Below are 15135 nucleotides of genomic sequence, written 5' to 3'. Positions count from 1 at the left end.
TTGGAATTTTTAACAAGGATACATGTAAAAATAATTAAAAAGTACATTATATATTCAGAGCACACTGGGCAAGTATTAATAATCAATAAAATAGAACTATTAGGCACATGCAGATGAAATATATAAAGAAGGCAGTGAATAAGAGGATGCAGAATTATATTTAGACAGCAGCAGTTTGTATGATACCTCAAAACTAATGGAGGAAAGTTAAAGTTTTAGAAAAAAAATAGGTTTTCCAGAAACTGTTCAAATGCCACATAGCTGGGATGGGCATGGGGAAGTCATTACAGAATTTTGTTTACATGGATGCTTGTTTTAAATCTTTCATAGAGTCCTAGTAGATGGTGGCCTCTTCTCCTTTCTATTCATTCACTATTTTCTTCAGTTACTGTACTGGAAATCTCAAGAAACATAGGACCTTAGGGAATACTCTACTCTGATCATCGAAGAGGGGAAATTGAGTTAATGGTGTTGGTCAAAGTTTTGTTTTATTGTAACTATTGTAATACCATTAGTATTGGAATTAGTGGACAAAAGCTACTTTTATTTTAATAACTTAGAAATAACACTCCCAAATGAATATACAACTTAACTCATTAGCAGGATTTAATTTTCTTTTAGGGACCTGGTCCTTGAAGTCTCTTCATTTAAATCGCTTTTTTCGAACCAGAATGAATAAACTCAGAAGGTAGCAGCAGAAGATGCTTAAGATTCTCCTTTTCTGTTCATACTTTGAACCATTTGAAGTTCTGGTTTCTAAAATGTTTAGCATAATTAAGATATGACCATTGTAATATAATCTGGCAAGAAGAAAAGAAGCCATTTTTCTTTTTTAGAACAAATCAACATATGCATGTGGAACGGTCTGTTTTGACATGGATCTCCAGGATGCACCTGTAACTCACTCTGCTGAAAAGACTCCAACCCTTTAGGGAACTGATGATCCTACAATACATAAGGGACTATAACAACACCGTTCTTTGACACCTTAGTGTTTAGGGAGTTTTATGATATTCAGGTGAGTAAAATCAATTTTATTAAAAAAATATTCATTGAGTTCCTGACATGTGTGAGAAACTGAGCCAAGTTTTGGAGTTATAAAAATCAATAAAATGAAAATTCTGCTTTCAGAAGGCTCACAGTATAATGCCTCTACATTCCCTCTTCCCTATCCTCATTTATGAACCCTTCCACCCTCCAGACAAGAAAGACAATCAATTTGGTCACATTGTCATGAGTGCCATTTCCCAAATGAGGCCTTGTTTAAAAATAATAATAGTTAATATGTGCTGAAACCAGTTTGGCTCAGTGGATAGAGCATCGGCCTGTGGACTGAAGGGTCCCAGGTTCGATTCTGGTCAAGGGCATGTACCTTAGTTGTGGGCACATCCCCAGTGGGGGGTATGCAGGAGACAGCTGGTTGATGTTTCTCTCTCATTGATGTTTCTAGCTCTCTCTCTCTCTCTCTTTCTCTCTGTAAAAAATCAATATAATATATATTTTAAAATAATAATAGTTATATGTACATAGCACAAAATCTATGAGATCCTATCTAATAAAGAGAAAATATGACAATTGACTCTCATGCCATTGCAAAGATGATGGTGCCCACAGTCAATAAAAAGGGAATATGCTAATTGACTATCTCGCCCTTAAATATGGCAGGACCCATAGCCAATAAGGAAGGAATATGCTAATTGACTGCCATTGCTTCAAAGAGGGCAGTGCCCACAGCCACAAGATGGCAATGCCCAGTCCCCTCAGCCCCACTGGGGCGGCAGACATGTGACAAGGCTGGGCCTGCCCCCAGTTGGGTTTGGCCTTGCCCTGCATCTATCTCTGGAGTCCCCCAGTCCCCTCAGCCCCTAGCTTCCCAGGGCCAGCCCAAGGTTCATGCAAGCCTTGACTGTCGGCTGCCAAACCACCCAGGGCCAGCCCGGGGTTCAGGAAAGCCTTGGATACTGACTGTCCAGCTACCCATGGCCAGTCGAGGCTTAGGTAACCAGGGCCAGCCGAAGCTCGAGCTGCCAGTAGTGGAAGCAGCTGAGCTGTGATGGCAGCATCGTCTTCTCCTGATTGCATGGCCACCTCCCATCCCTGAGGATGCTCAGACTGTGAGAGGGGGCAGGCTGGGCTCAGGGACCCCCTCCTCCAGTGCATGAATTTACATGCACCAGGCCTCTAATAGATACTATAATTATCTTAATTTTATATTGAGAAAACTAAGGTGTAGACAAGTTAAGAAAATTACCAGTGTCACACAATGAATCAATGATGGATCCCAGATTAAAATTTTGAACCCAAGTCCATGTTGTGTACAATATCTGATATAGATAATAGAATTATTATCTATAAGAACTATCCATTCCATTAAGTATATTTTGAGCTCTTGTGAGCTTTCTGAAGAGCTTGATTGGTCCCTTAATTTTAGTATCAAGAAGGAAATTAATCCTTTTGGTAAGCATGTTCCTTTATGGTAGGTGGACCGGGAAGACCCTCTTTGGTAAATTAAGTGAAGAAAACCCTTGAGGTGTGTCCAAAATATTAATTAAAGGTAAAAACCTGGAAATATGTGGTGTGTATTTCCTCATATGTCTCATTTATTTAGAAAGAATCTGGCCTAAACAGTGCTAAAACAAGTTTAGCAGGATTCACTAAAATCATTTAAACACAAAAATGTAATATTTGTTTTTCAGCTATTTATATAATCATTTGCTTGGAGACATTTGAGGGCTATACAATGGTGAGTATTGTAAGTCAAAATAAGGCTTTATGAGTTTAAAATGTTGTCATTTTAGTGTGAAACTTAGTATCCCTTGAAAAATCTCTGACCTGAACATTCCACTCTTCTAATGAAAATAGGATCTATGGTTGTGTTATCACCATTGCATAAAGACAAGATCCTCTGACTTCTGCCTCAGTCTCAATTTCATATCTCTAATACAAGAAGACTTTTTCCCTTCAGATTGACTCTGTTTTCAACTCCAATTTTGGGAATATACAGAACAAAAAGAATCTTCTAATTCTCATTAGAGGTAGTTAAGGGCTTCCTTGTAGAATTACTCTCTGTAATAAGTAAAAACAACTGTCCTTAGAAGCTTAGAAGAAGCTAAGTATATTTTACTTACCATTCGCTCTGATTTCTATTCAGAGCCCCTTTATCCTATAATATTAGGTTTTATTGAGGACCCTATTATAAACTTACTCTACTTCCTAAATTATTTCCCATAAAAGTCTTGTAATTTCTGAAATATAGAGTCTGTTCTAAGTAGAAAATTAAAAAAAATACCTACCTCATTAACCTGGATGGTCTTTTGTCTGCCCAACTCTTAAGATAAACCTTCCTATCTACAGCCTGCTCTGACCAAGACCAGACACCTGACTTATGACTATGAAACTATATATTACAAAACCCCCAAATCTTGATCTATGGTTAGAACGTAATTGGAACATTACAATCTGGAATAAAATCTTGACCCTAATAATGAGTTAGTATGTGATAATGCTCATACTTGGTAGAACTAGAGCAAACAATGCAAATAAAAATTCATATGTAGGAAGACTGAAAACAATTTTTTGCACATTATAGAATGATATCAATCTTATTGCTTTACTATAACAATTTCTCTCCATGTGAAAATAAATTGTATGATAAAAACTATAAGACATTAAAGTGCATTTTTTAGCTTCAGGGCATTAATAAGATGGAATGCTATGAGATATTGACTGTTTCTCATCATAGGCTTCTTATCCTCAAATGTTTATTTCTTTCAGCCAATTCAGGGTAGTTTCAGTCAAATCAATTTCATGATATTGGGTAAGACAGAAAACCAAATAACTGGCCTTGATTCATTCAACAAATACGTATTGAATACATATTTTTTAGGTTCATGTTAGACACTTTGTGAGGCATTGAAAATAAGGCAATGAATGGGACAGTAAGGGCTTCTTCTACCCTAGAGCTTACAATTTAGTAAGGGAACAGAAATTAAATAACCACATAAATATATAAATACAAACTATGATAAAAATCATGCAGGTAAAGTTCAGATTGTTATGAACAATTATAACAAAGAGATATAATTTAGATTAGTAGGGTTAGGAAGGCTTTTTTGTTTATTTGTTAATACACACCCAAGGATATTTTCCTTTGATTTTAGAAAGAGTGGAAGGAAGGGGGGGGGAGTAAAGGGAGGAGAGAAAGAGAGAGAGAGAGAGAGAGAGAGAGAGAGAGAGAGAGAGAGAGAGAGAGAGAGAGAGAGAGGGGGAGATCAGTTGCCTCCTGCATGGGCCCCAACTCAACAGGGCCAGGATAGAGCCTGCAACCCTGGTTCTATCCTTGACCAAGAATAGTATGGGCAAACCCTCAGTGCATGGGACAATTTTCTAACCATTGAGCAGCATCTTCCAGGGCATGGAAGGCTTTTTAATGAAGTTTCTTTAAGCCTGAGATATTAAGGATTACTAGGAGTTCAGCAAACAAAAAGGGCAGGAAGATTATTTCCAGGAGAGAGAACACAATATGCAAAAGCCATGAGGTAGGAATGACCTCAGAATATTTCATAAAGATACTATGAATAAAACATGGTAGGCACAAGAAAAGACAGTGCAAGGTAAGTTTACAGACAGATAATTTAGAGTCTTGTAGGTCATGATAAATAGGTTATATTTCATTTCAAATGTAGTGATTTTAAGCATAAAAAAGATATGGTCATAATAATATATAGGGGATCCCCAAACGGTTTACACTCTTTAGCAGCTGACAGCCTAATTTTGAAAAATAAATGTATTTTAATAAACACTGTATTTATAATTATTCAAAGTGTGTGTATAAATTTTTGGGATACCTTATATGTTTGTAACAGTTATCTCTACTGTGTGGAGAATAGACTATAGAGAGGAAAGAATGGAAGTAGGAAGACCTATTTAGGCAGCTCATGTATTTGTCCAGATGAGAGATGCTGGTGGCTCTTGCTAAAGTTTTGACTATGGATATGAAGATTTGTCAGATTTAAAATATATTTAGGAGAAATAGCCAATAGGACCCAATAATTGGTTGGCTATGTATTGCAAGGAAAATATGTAAGTGAGTTGGCACAGATTTTATGTCATGGATATATACCAGTTAAGACAAATTTCTGGCTAATATCTCTAGTGAGAAAGAACAATTCTGTGGTTCAGGAATCTGGTTACCTATGAAAAATAAATTAGCAGATTTTTAAGGGGCTGTTTGAAGCACATTTCAGGTGGAGTCCAACTCCCTCATTTTTTACTTTTTTATTTTATTTTTTAATATATTTAATTGATTTTTTACAGAGAGGAAGAGAGAGGGATAGAGAGTTAGAAACATCGATGAGAGAGAATCATCGACCAGCTGCCTCAACCAGCTGCCTCTTGCACACCTCCTACTGGGGATGTGCCCGCAACCAAGGTACATGCCCTTGACCGGGATCAAACCCAGGAACTTTCAGTCCGCAGGCCGATGCTCTATCCATTGAGCCAAACTGGTTTCGGCTTCCTCATTTTTTTAGATGAAGGAATTAAGACTCAAAATAGATTGTGTTACTTTGCAAATTAATTTGATGATGTGAATGAATGCTTTATCTTCCAAATTGGAACATAAACTTCAAAATAGCATCTCCTAATAGCAACTGATATAAGACTAAAGATACATCAAACAATATTTTTCTAATTAAAATGAACTATATTTCTTATTTCTCACAAGATAGAACAAAATGGATATTCAGATTACTGATAATGACAGCGAAGTGATAGAATTAATCCTGGTGAGTTTGTCCAATCATCCAAAATCCCAAATTGCTATTTATTATACCATGATCACATTGGAGGGTGACAGTCTCATCACTGGCATGGTTAGAGTTTGATGGGCTGCTTCATACCCCTATGTATTTTTTCTTAAGCAACCTGTCCTTCCTTGATATCTAATATTCTAGCAATTCAGTGCACCTTTTTGTTGTTGTTGTTCAATGGTTTAAGACAGTGGTCGGCAAACTCATTAATCAACAGAGCCAAATATCAACAGTAGAATGATTGAAATTTCTTTTGAGAGCCAAGTTTTTTAAACTTAAACTTCTTCTAACACCACTTCTTCAAAATTGACTCTCCCAGGCTGTAGTATTTAGTGGAAGAGCCACACTCGAGGGGCCAAAGAGCTGCATGTGACTCAAGAGCAGCAGTTTGTCAATCACGTGTTTAAGAGACCACCCCACTATTTCCTAGCTATTATGCTAAGGAGGATATTGTTCTAGGGATGGCAGTGTGTCCTTCTGGCTGTTGTAGCTTATTATATATTTACCAGTATTGCAATATCCAATCCCCTGACTTTCACCATGATTATGAACAACTGGGTCTGTATACAGTGGGCCATGGGAGCCTGGTCCAGTGTCTTCTTTTTAGAAATAATACCTATCATTGCAATCCCTATGCATTTTTGTGGACAGCATGTCATCAACCATTTCACCTGTGAGATCCAGGCCCTGTTGAAGCTAATCTGCTCAGTCACTCTAGTCAGGTTTATTCTGGATATGACATTCACAGTGTCCCTGACCTTCACCTTCATCTTCATCTCCTATGCTCACATTTATTATGGTTATCATACTGAGGATCCATTCTTCAGAGGCCAGATTCAAAGCTTCCTTTAGCTATGCATCTCATCTGACTGTAATCACCATATTTTATGGAACAGCCATCTACATATACCTGAAAACTCATTCAAGGGATCTCAAAGCCAGGTTAAAGTCATCTCTGAATTTTATGGTGTTACATCTCCTTGAGGGACAAGGATGAGAAAGGTGCCCTAAAAAAAATAATTAGGAAGAAAGGAACTGAATAGCCCACAGGGACTAATTTAATCCACAGCTTGACATTGACTTGTAAAAATGACAAATATAAATACTAAACAATATTTAATGTTATTAGCTTCAAATTCATTTTTTCTATTTCTGATAGGCATATGATAAAGAACATCCACTCATAGAGAAAAACACGCGAAAGACTTACAATGTCATTCATTTAAGTAATAAATTAAACAGAATGATTTTGTGGGAGATTTTATAAAACAAAATAATAATTAGTACATTTTAATTCTGAGAGGTTTTGTTTTGTTTTACTAAGGGGGAAGTATTTCAATATTCTACGATTCTCTTTTCTAAATGATAGAGCAAAGTTGCAAAATGGATAATTCTTATCTCAGTGATTTTTTTTATGAGCTATATCATGACCCAGGCTTCAGAATGATGGATGTGAGTCGGTAGAGAGTGGAAAATTAACTGCTATGTGAAACTTGCACACAGAAGCTTCTCTACTAAAGCAAGAAGCCCTTCAAGATATTGTAGATACTGAGGGTCAGAACTGATGGCCCTATGGAACTTACTATTGTATGTATTGATCAGTAGAAAGAGCTACATTTTTTCTGTTAATGTACACTACTCCTTGATATTTACATGTACCTTCCAAACTTATTCATCTCACAGACATAGAAAACAAATTTAACTCAGAAGAAATGCCTTGAAAATGAACAAATGTATACTATATTTTAAAATGCATGGAGGGTAAGAGAAGAAATTAAAAATATTACCTTTAATCCCAACATTCAATTAGGTTTGCATAGGTTTTCAAATCCAGCAGACATGTATTTGTATCTGTCACTCATGATCATATGAAATTCAATTAGTTACTTTCCATCTTTAAACTTCAATTTTCTCATCTGCAAAATGGGGAATATAAGAGTACCTACCTCACAAAGTTGTTTTGATCATTAAATGAGATGATACATGTTAAGTTCCTATCATGATGTGTGGGACATGGTAGACACTGAATACATGTCAGCCAAAAGAGATAAAAACACCTGTCAATTCACTCTCTAACTTCCACACCCATTGTATAACTGACTGTACATTTGCTTACGTTAGTACTCATAATGCCTATATCATTTAAAAACAATCCATGACAATATGATATACTGAAAAAAATGTTTTTCCACTTATCTTAATTTAAATGTATTATGTTAAAAATTAGGTTGAACATGTTTCTCATGTTCATCTGCCGTTTGCATTTGGGAATCAGAGTATTTGTTATTGGCTCAAGTGATGACGACACAGTCCAATTTTGGAAACAAACAAACAAAAATGCTCTATTCAGTGACATATGACCAATTATAAGGCCCAAATTACTCAACCAATATTTTCAGGTACATCTTAACAGGCCAATCCCTTGGTTGATCTAAACAATTCTGCAATTAATACCTAATTGGTGATCATCAGAAGCTATTATAAATGAAAATAAAAATAAAAATGTGAGAACTCCCACAGAGAACTCTTTAGAAAGAACTATATGGTGCTATCCAAATTTTGTTGTAATCTTACCAATTTAACCTTGAACAAATTCTTGTGTAAGTTTTGTTTCTGGTGTTTCTAAATACTTCTTATTTAACTTAAAGCACTTCTGAAACTAAAAGGAAGGTACTAATATCTAACTATCAAGATATGGTGAGCAAATAAAGCTAAAGGCTAGAGGGGGAAATAAACCTAATTCCTTAAAAGAAAAAAAGAAAAAAGAGAGAAACTGCAAATCTAATACTTATTGGAGTTTGATCATTCTCATTTAGGACTAACAAGAGATAGAAAAGAATAAGCAATGAGATGTGCTTTTTGCTGACAGATGGAAATTTACTGGGGAGAGGCAGAGGTCATTTTAGCTACAAGAGAAAATTAGACAGGTAAACTAATGTCTTTCCTTTTGATTACCTCAGGAAGAAATTAGACAGTTCTCTCTCTAGAGAGAAATTTGTTGCATCTGGAAGTGGAGAGCAAGCTGCAGGAAGATTTCAGACATGAAGTCAAGACTGAATGAACAGAATGTGTCAGACATAAAAACACTAATCAGTTAGAAATATGTGTACAAGGTGCTTTTACGTTTAATGCTTATTGTAGAAATTGTCTTCTTCAAACCTTCTTTATATTACTAAATAAACAAATTTGCATTACAACAAACAAGCAACACTATGGAACTACCCATGTCTTGGGAAACGTTTAAATTTTTTATCTCTGCCAAATAACAATTATGACTTGCAGCTGATAATGGGCAACTCTGCCTTTCTGCACACCATCTCCTCATAAGGTGTGCCAAAAATCACAAAACAACATCTCAGAAGGTGGAACTGACCCCTTAAAAATCGACATGACTGAGAAAAGGGCTCCATGCTGTTTCCTCATAGCTGCAGAGTGAAGAAAATGGACTTGAGAGTCATAACCGCAACTTTTTCTGGAGATGTTTTTTTAAAAAGAAATTTAACATTTGAAAAAGGCTAAGAATATAATATGATCTTTTGAGGGAACTTTTCAACAATACCATAACTACTTAATAAAAAAATTAATTATGTGAAGACTGCTCCTTGAGTTTCTACAAGTCATGAAAGCAGAGCTGTTAAATCTACTACTTTGATCACATGGAAAAGAGCACATGAAAAAGTGTTCATCTATTCTTGTAACACTTGTGTTGGTGTTTCAATTAAACTAGTGACCAGATAAAGTTTTTCACTAACATACTTGTATCAATGGTCCTGTATACTTGCATCTGCTTCCCACATATACCCATAGACATACACATATAAGCTTTATTGTTAGAAAGACCTCATTTAAATTCAGACATTTTGGATTTAAGACCACTTTTTAGCTGTCCAACCTTGTGCAAGTCAGTTTAACCTCTCTGATTACCCAATCCTCATTTATGTAGTTAATAACAATAATAATAATATTATTAGTTTCTATACTTCATAGGTTTGCAATGAGGATTGAGTAAGATAAAGCGTGTAAAATACTAGCTGGGTATTTGGCAAATAGTAAGCAAATAAAGTGTTAGCTACTATTCTTACATAAGTCTAACATTACAGATGCCTGTCCATTGAAATGCATAGTTTATTTCATGCTCAGCCAGGGAATCACACATCTTGACTAAAGCTTATACCTGAATTATGGAGAGCATGTTTGTGTCTCTTGGTGTGTTAGAGGTTATGTCACACGTTGCCTATTTTTATTCCTTACTCATTTATTCAACCAATATTTATTGAATGTCTTTTGTGTTCAGTAATTTGGGGATTTACAGTGAAAAATACCAAGTTCCTGACCTTGAATACAAAAACAATTTAATAGAAAAACAGATGTTAAACTGATTATCATGTAAATAAATAAAATGAGAAGTACTCTGAAGGGAAAAAAAACTAAAAAACAAACAGGAAGGTGTTTTTTGTTTTTGGTTTTGGTTTTTTGTTGTTGTTGTTTTTTTCCAGGAACTATTTTGGAATAGATTGTAAGGTAAGATCTCTCAGAAGAAATAATATTCCAACTGAAACTAAAGAACGACATTAAATGCTTATTATGAAATTTGAAGAGTGAGGAGATGAGTGTACTAGAATAAGGAAAAAATACAAAGACTCTACAGAAATAAATAACTGCATGTTTAAGAAACAGAAAGAAGTCAGCAACTGTCAGAATGGCTATCATCAACAAATCAACAAATGACAAGTGCTGGCAAGGATGTGGAGAAAAAGGAACTCTTTTGCAATGCTGGTGGGAATACAGACTGGTGCAGCCACTGTGAAGAACAGTATGGAGTTTCCTCAAAAAACTGAAAATGGAACTCTCCTTTGACCCAGTGATCCCACTTCTAGGAATATATCACAAGAAACTAGAAACACCAATCAGAAAGGATATATGCACCCTTATGTTCATAGCAGCACAATTTACCATAGCTAAAATTTTGAAATAGCCTAAGTGCCCATCAGCAGATGAGTGGATTAGAAAACAGTGGTACATCTATACAATGGAATACTACACTGCAGTAAAAAAGGAGTTCTTACCATTTAAAACAGCACGGATAGAACTGGAGAGCATTGTGCTAAATGAAATAAGCCAGTCAGAGGAAGACAAATGCCACATGATATCACTCACTTGTGGAATATAATGAGCAACACAAACTGATGAACAGGGAAACATCCAGAGACAGAGAAGTATCAATTAGACTGCCAAACCTCAGAGGGAAGATAGGGAGGGTAGGGAAAAGGAGGAGAAATCAACCAAAGGATTTATATGCATGCATATAAGCCTAACCAATGGACAGGAACACCAGGGGGTGAGGGCATGAGAGGAAGATTGGGGGGTTAATAGAGGGAGGAGGACACATATGTAATACCTTAATCAATTTTAAAAAATCACAAAAAAAGAACTGAGACCTGAGAAATTCCAATATTAAGAGGTCATGAATAAAAAAAGAAGATTCAAAATATACTAGCATGGAGGGGTCAATAAGTTATAAAGCAAATCAGAGAAGTGTTCTGTCACAGGCCGGGGGGTTGAGGGGGGAAGCTGGAAGATGTCAAGAAGATGACAGGCCAAATAAGATGAGACCAGAGAACTAACCAGAAAAACTGGCATTTTTTAAATGAACTAAAATCAAGAAATATACTATTTTTAATTTATAAATAGTTTATTGAGAGGATAAGTGGGTGCTTCTAAGGTTACATGGACTCCTATTCAGAGACATACATATTTATTATATGAGGAACCACAGATAAACTATATGACATTTTCAGTTCTGCTTGTCTTGTAAATGCTTCTTACATTTGATCCTGAGGTATGTCATGAAAATGTTATTTTTTTTTGAATATGTATATTTTAAGTATAACTAATTTGGAGTGTGGTAATGGTAGAGTGGCTTATTTTTAACCAATTGTCTCACAGATTAAAAAAACTGAAAAAATATTTAAAATAACTTATATGAAGGTAGAAACTGTTAAAAGAAAATAGCCACACTGGGTTTGATACATGTCCATATGGCTTTTCACCTAAAGGCAAAACCATGTAACTTGGGTATGAGGTAGCTAAAACACAAACAGAAATCTCACCTAAAATTGGCTTCATGTATTAGAGGATGGAGTAGGGGCTTATCAGGATGGCTAGAAACTTAGGGGAGAAATACAAAAAAGAAGAGTATTACAGAGATGTGAGTCCTAATTTTTATGTACAAACTTCCATCAAAAACTTTGATGACGCCTGAACTGCACATATGCAGAGAAAACAACAACCAATAATAAAATTGACAGCAATAACCTCAACAGATATTTTTAACAGTTGCTAATCGTAAGAGAGACAGAGTTCAGAGGCTGAATTCCACTAAGTTACAGAACTTTTATAAATATTATAGGCTTTCTATTGAAACCTTCAAAGGGCCATGCCTTAGTAATAAAGACTATGTCTAAAGATTAAGGATTTACCATAAAAATCTATGGGCAAACTGAATCAAACTCACACTAATAATTTGTAAAATGAGAGTTCACAAAGTTCAAGATGATCTGTCTATAATTTAACTGTCAGCTAGAACAAAAATCAAAATACAATTAGGAAGAAGATGAGAATAAAAAATCTTTATTAAATATCATTAATCCATCCACTATGCAATAAAATATTACTAGACATGTGAATAAGGAGAATAATTTAACACAAAAGTAACAATAAAAAAACAAGTAGGAGTAGTTGTTATAGAAATCCAGATGTTGAAGTAGCAGAAAAGGATAAAAAAAGCTTTCATAAATCAGTTCAAGGACTTAAAAACAAAAAGGTCAAAATAAGTAGACAAATGGGTTGTCCAACATGGAAAATGAAACTATAAAATAATCAAATTAAAATTCTAAGATTAAAAAGTATACTATATGAAATTAAAATTCAATGGCTTGAAGATGGTGAAAAAAAATGGCTTCATGTAATAGAGGATGGAGTTGGGGCTTACCAGAATGGCTAGAAACTGAAGAGAAAAATACAAAAGATCACAAAAAAAAGTTTGAGACAGAGTGATCCAAATTTTTGCACCAGGGGAAAAAGTAAAGATAAAAAAAAAAAAAAGTAAAGATAAGCACTATCAGCCATGTTGACTGAAGGCACATTTGTAAAACACTGCAAATAACTCTCAAAGAGCCATGCCTTTGTAATAAACACTATGTCTAGAGATTAAAGATCCTATCTAATAAAAGAGTGATATGCAAATTAATCATCACTCCACTACACCCGCAAGCCACACCTATCAGCCAAATTAATCCAACCAAGATGGCTTTGGCCACAGAGAGAGCAGGAAGGAGGCTTGAGTTTCCTCTGCCATGGAGGAAGCCAAGCTTTCTGCAAACCATGGCTGGCCCAGGCCTCCACTTAAGGCTACAAAGTTTCAGTTGTAGAAGATAAATAAATCCCAGACACCAGGGCCTCAACTAGGGTTGCCAGGGGGCATGGCCAGCCTGAAAACCACCACAAGCCCCTCGCCCAGGCTGCTCTACACCTCAAGGAAACCTCTATGCTGATCTGGGACACCCTTCAGGCCCATGCACCAGGCCTCTATTCTATCTAATAAAAGAGTAATATGCAGATTGACCATCACTCCAACACACAAGATGGCTGTTTCCATGTGGTAAAAGATCCTGCCCCTATGTGGACACAAAATCACAAGATGGCCAGCAGGGGAGGGCAGTTGGGAAGGACCAAGCCTACAAGGGAGGGCAGTTGGGGTTGTCCAGGCCAGCAGAGGAGGGAAGTTGGGGGCAAACAGGCTGGCAGGGGAGCAGCTAGACATCAATCAGGCTGGCAGGGGAGTGGTTAGATGTTGATAAGGCTGGCAGGCAGAAGCGGTTAGGAGCAATCAGGAAGGCAGACAGGAAAGCAGTTGGGAACTAGCAGTCCTGGATTGTGAGAGGGATGTCCGACTCCCTGATTAGGCCCAATCAAGGTGTCTCAGATTGGAGAGGGTGCAGGCTGGGCTGAGGGACACCCCCTCACCCATGCATGAATTTCAAGCACCAGGCCTCTAGTTTACTATAAAAGACTAAGAACAACCTGAATCAAATTCACACTAATAAATATTAAAATAAGAGCTCCCTGATTTCAAGATGATCAGTATAATTTAATAGCAAGCCAGATTTGGCCCATGGGCCACAGTTTGACAGCCCCTGCTAATAGGATGAGAGAATATTATCCTATATCATCTCAGGTTTCTTACATTTTATATAAAATAATACAATATTAATTATAAATTGGCTATAATAATAGAGACTACTCATTAGAGCAACCACTAAGAATAATTAAAGACATCTAAGTAAAAAATCATTAGCAAAATTAAAGTGAAATTCTAAAATATATTCAAATAATCCCATCAAATTTATTAAAATGGAAATATGTGGAAATAATTTAAAACAGATAACAAAAATAAAATAATAAAATTGACTGCATAATAATAATAATATCAGTATTAATAATTACAGTTAAGTATTAAACACAGATTAAATTGGAGATATTTTTTAATGCAAAAGAAAAAACACAGTATATGCTATCTATAAGAGAAGCACTTTAAATATATAGATGAACTCAACTGAAAATAAATCCTGCTAAAAGTATATAAATAAAATAATAAAGATAAGAGGACTGGATTGGCTATAAAAATGTAAGATTGCCCAGCCAGCATGGCTCAGAGGTTGAGTGTTGATCTATGAATCAGGAGGTTGCAGTCTAATTCCAGGTCAGGGCACATGCTTGGATTGTGGTCTTGATCCTGTGTGTGGGGAGTGCTGGATGCAGCTGATCAATGATTCTTACCACTGATGTTTCTATCTCTCTCTTTAATTCTCTTTTCTTCTATAAAATTAATAAAAGTACATTTTTAAAATATATCAGGTAAAATAGATTTTTAAGACAAAATGTCTTAGTCAATAAAAAAGGTATTTTATAATGAAAAACTATTCAATTATCAGGAAAAAATAGCTATCATGAATACATATATGAATATTAATGGAATTTCAAAATATGTGAAGTAAAGTTTGACAAAACTAAAAGGTAAATGAACAATTTCACAATTGTGGTTAGAGATTATAATACCTTTTCTCAACAATTGATTAAACAATTAGACAAAAAGTTATTAGAAAATAAATACAAGCACTAGAAAGCACCGTGACCTAATTGATACATATATACAATATATACATTAATCCATACAAATGCATGAGGCTCATTATATTCAGGAGAATTTAGCATATGTTGAAGTATAAAAAATTACTTTTAGGGATAAGGACATATATGTAATACC

This window comes from Pipistrellus kuhlii, unplaced genomic scaffold (genome assembly GCF_014108245.1).
Source record: "Pipistrellus kuhlii isolate mPipKuh1 unplaced genomic scaffold, mPipKuh1.p scaffold_m20_p_19, whole genome shotgun sequence".
In the NCBI taxonomy this organism is placed as follows: domain Eukaryota; kingdom Metazoa; phylum Chordata; class Mammalia; order Chiroptera; family Vespertilionidae; genus Pipistrellus; species Pipistrellus kuhlii.
The sequence above is the reverse complement of the archived record's forward strand: the minus strand, read 5'-3'. Positions refer to the sequence as shown.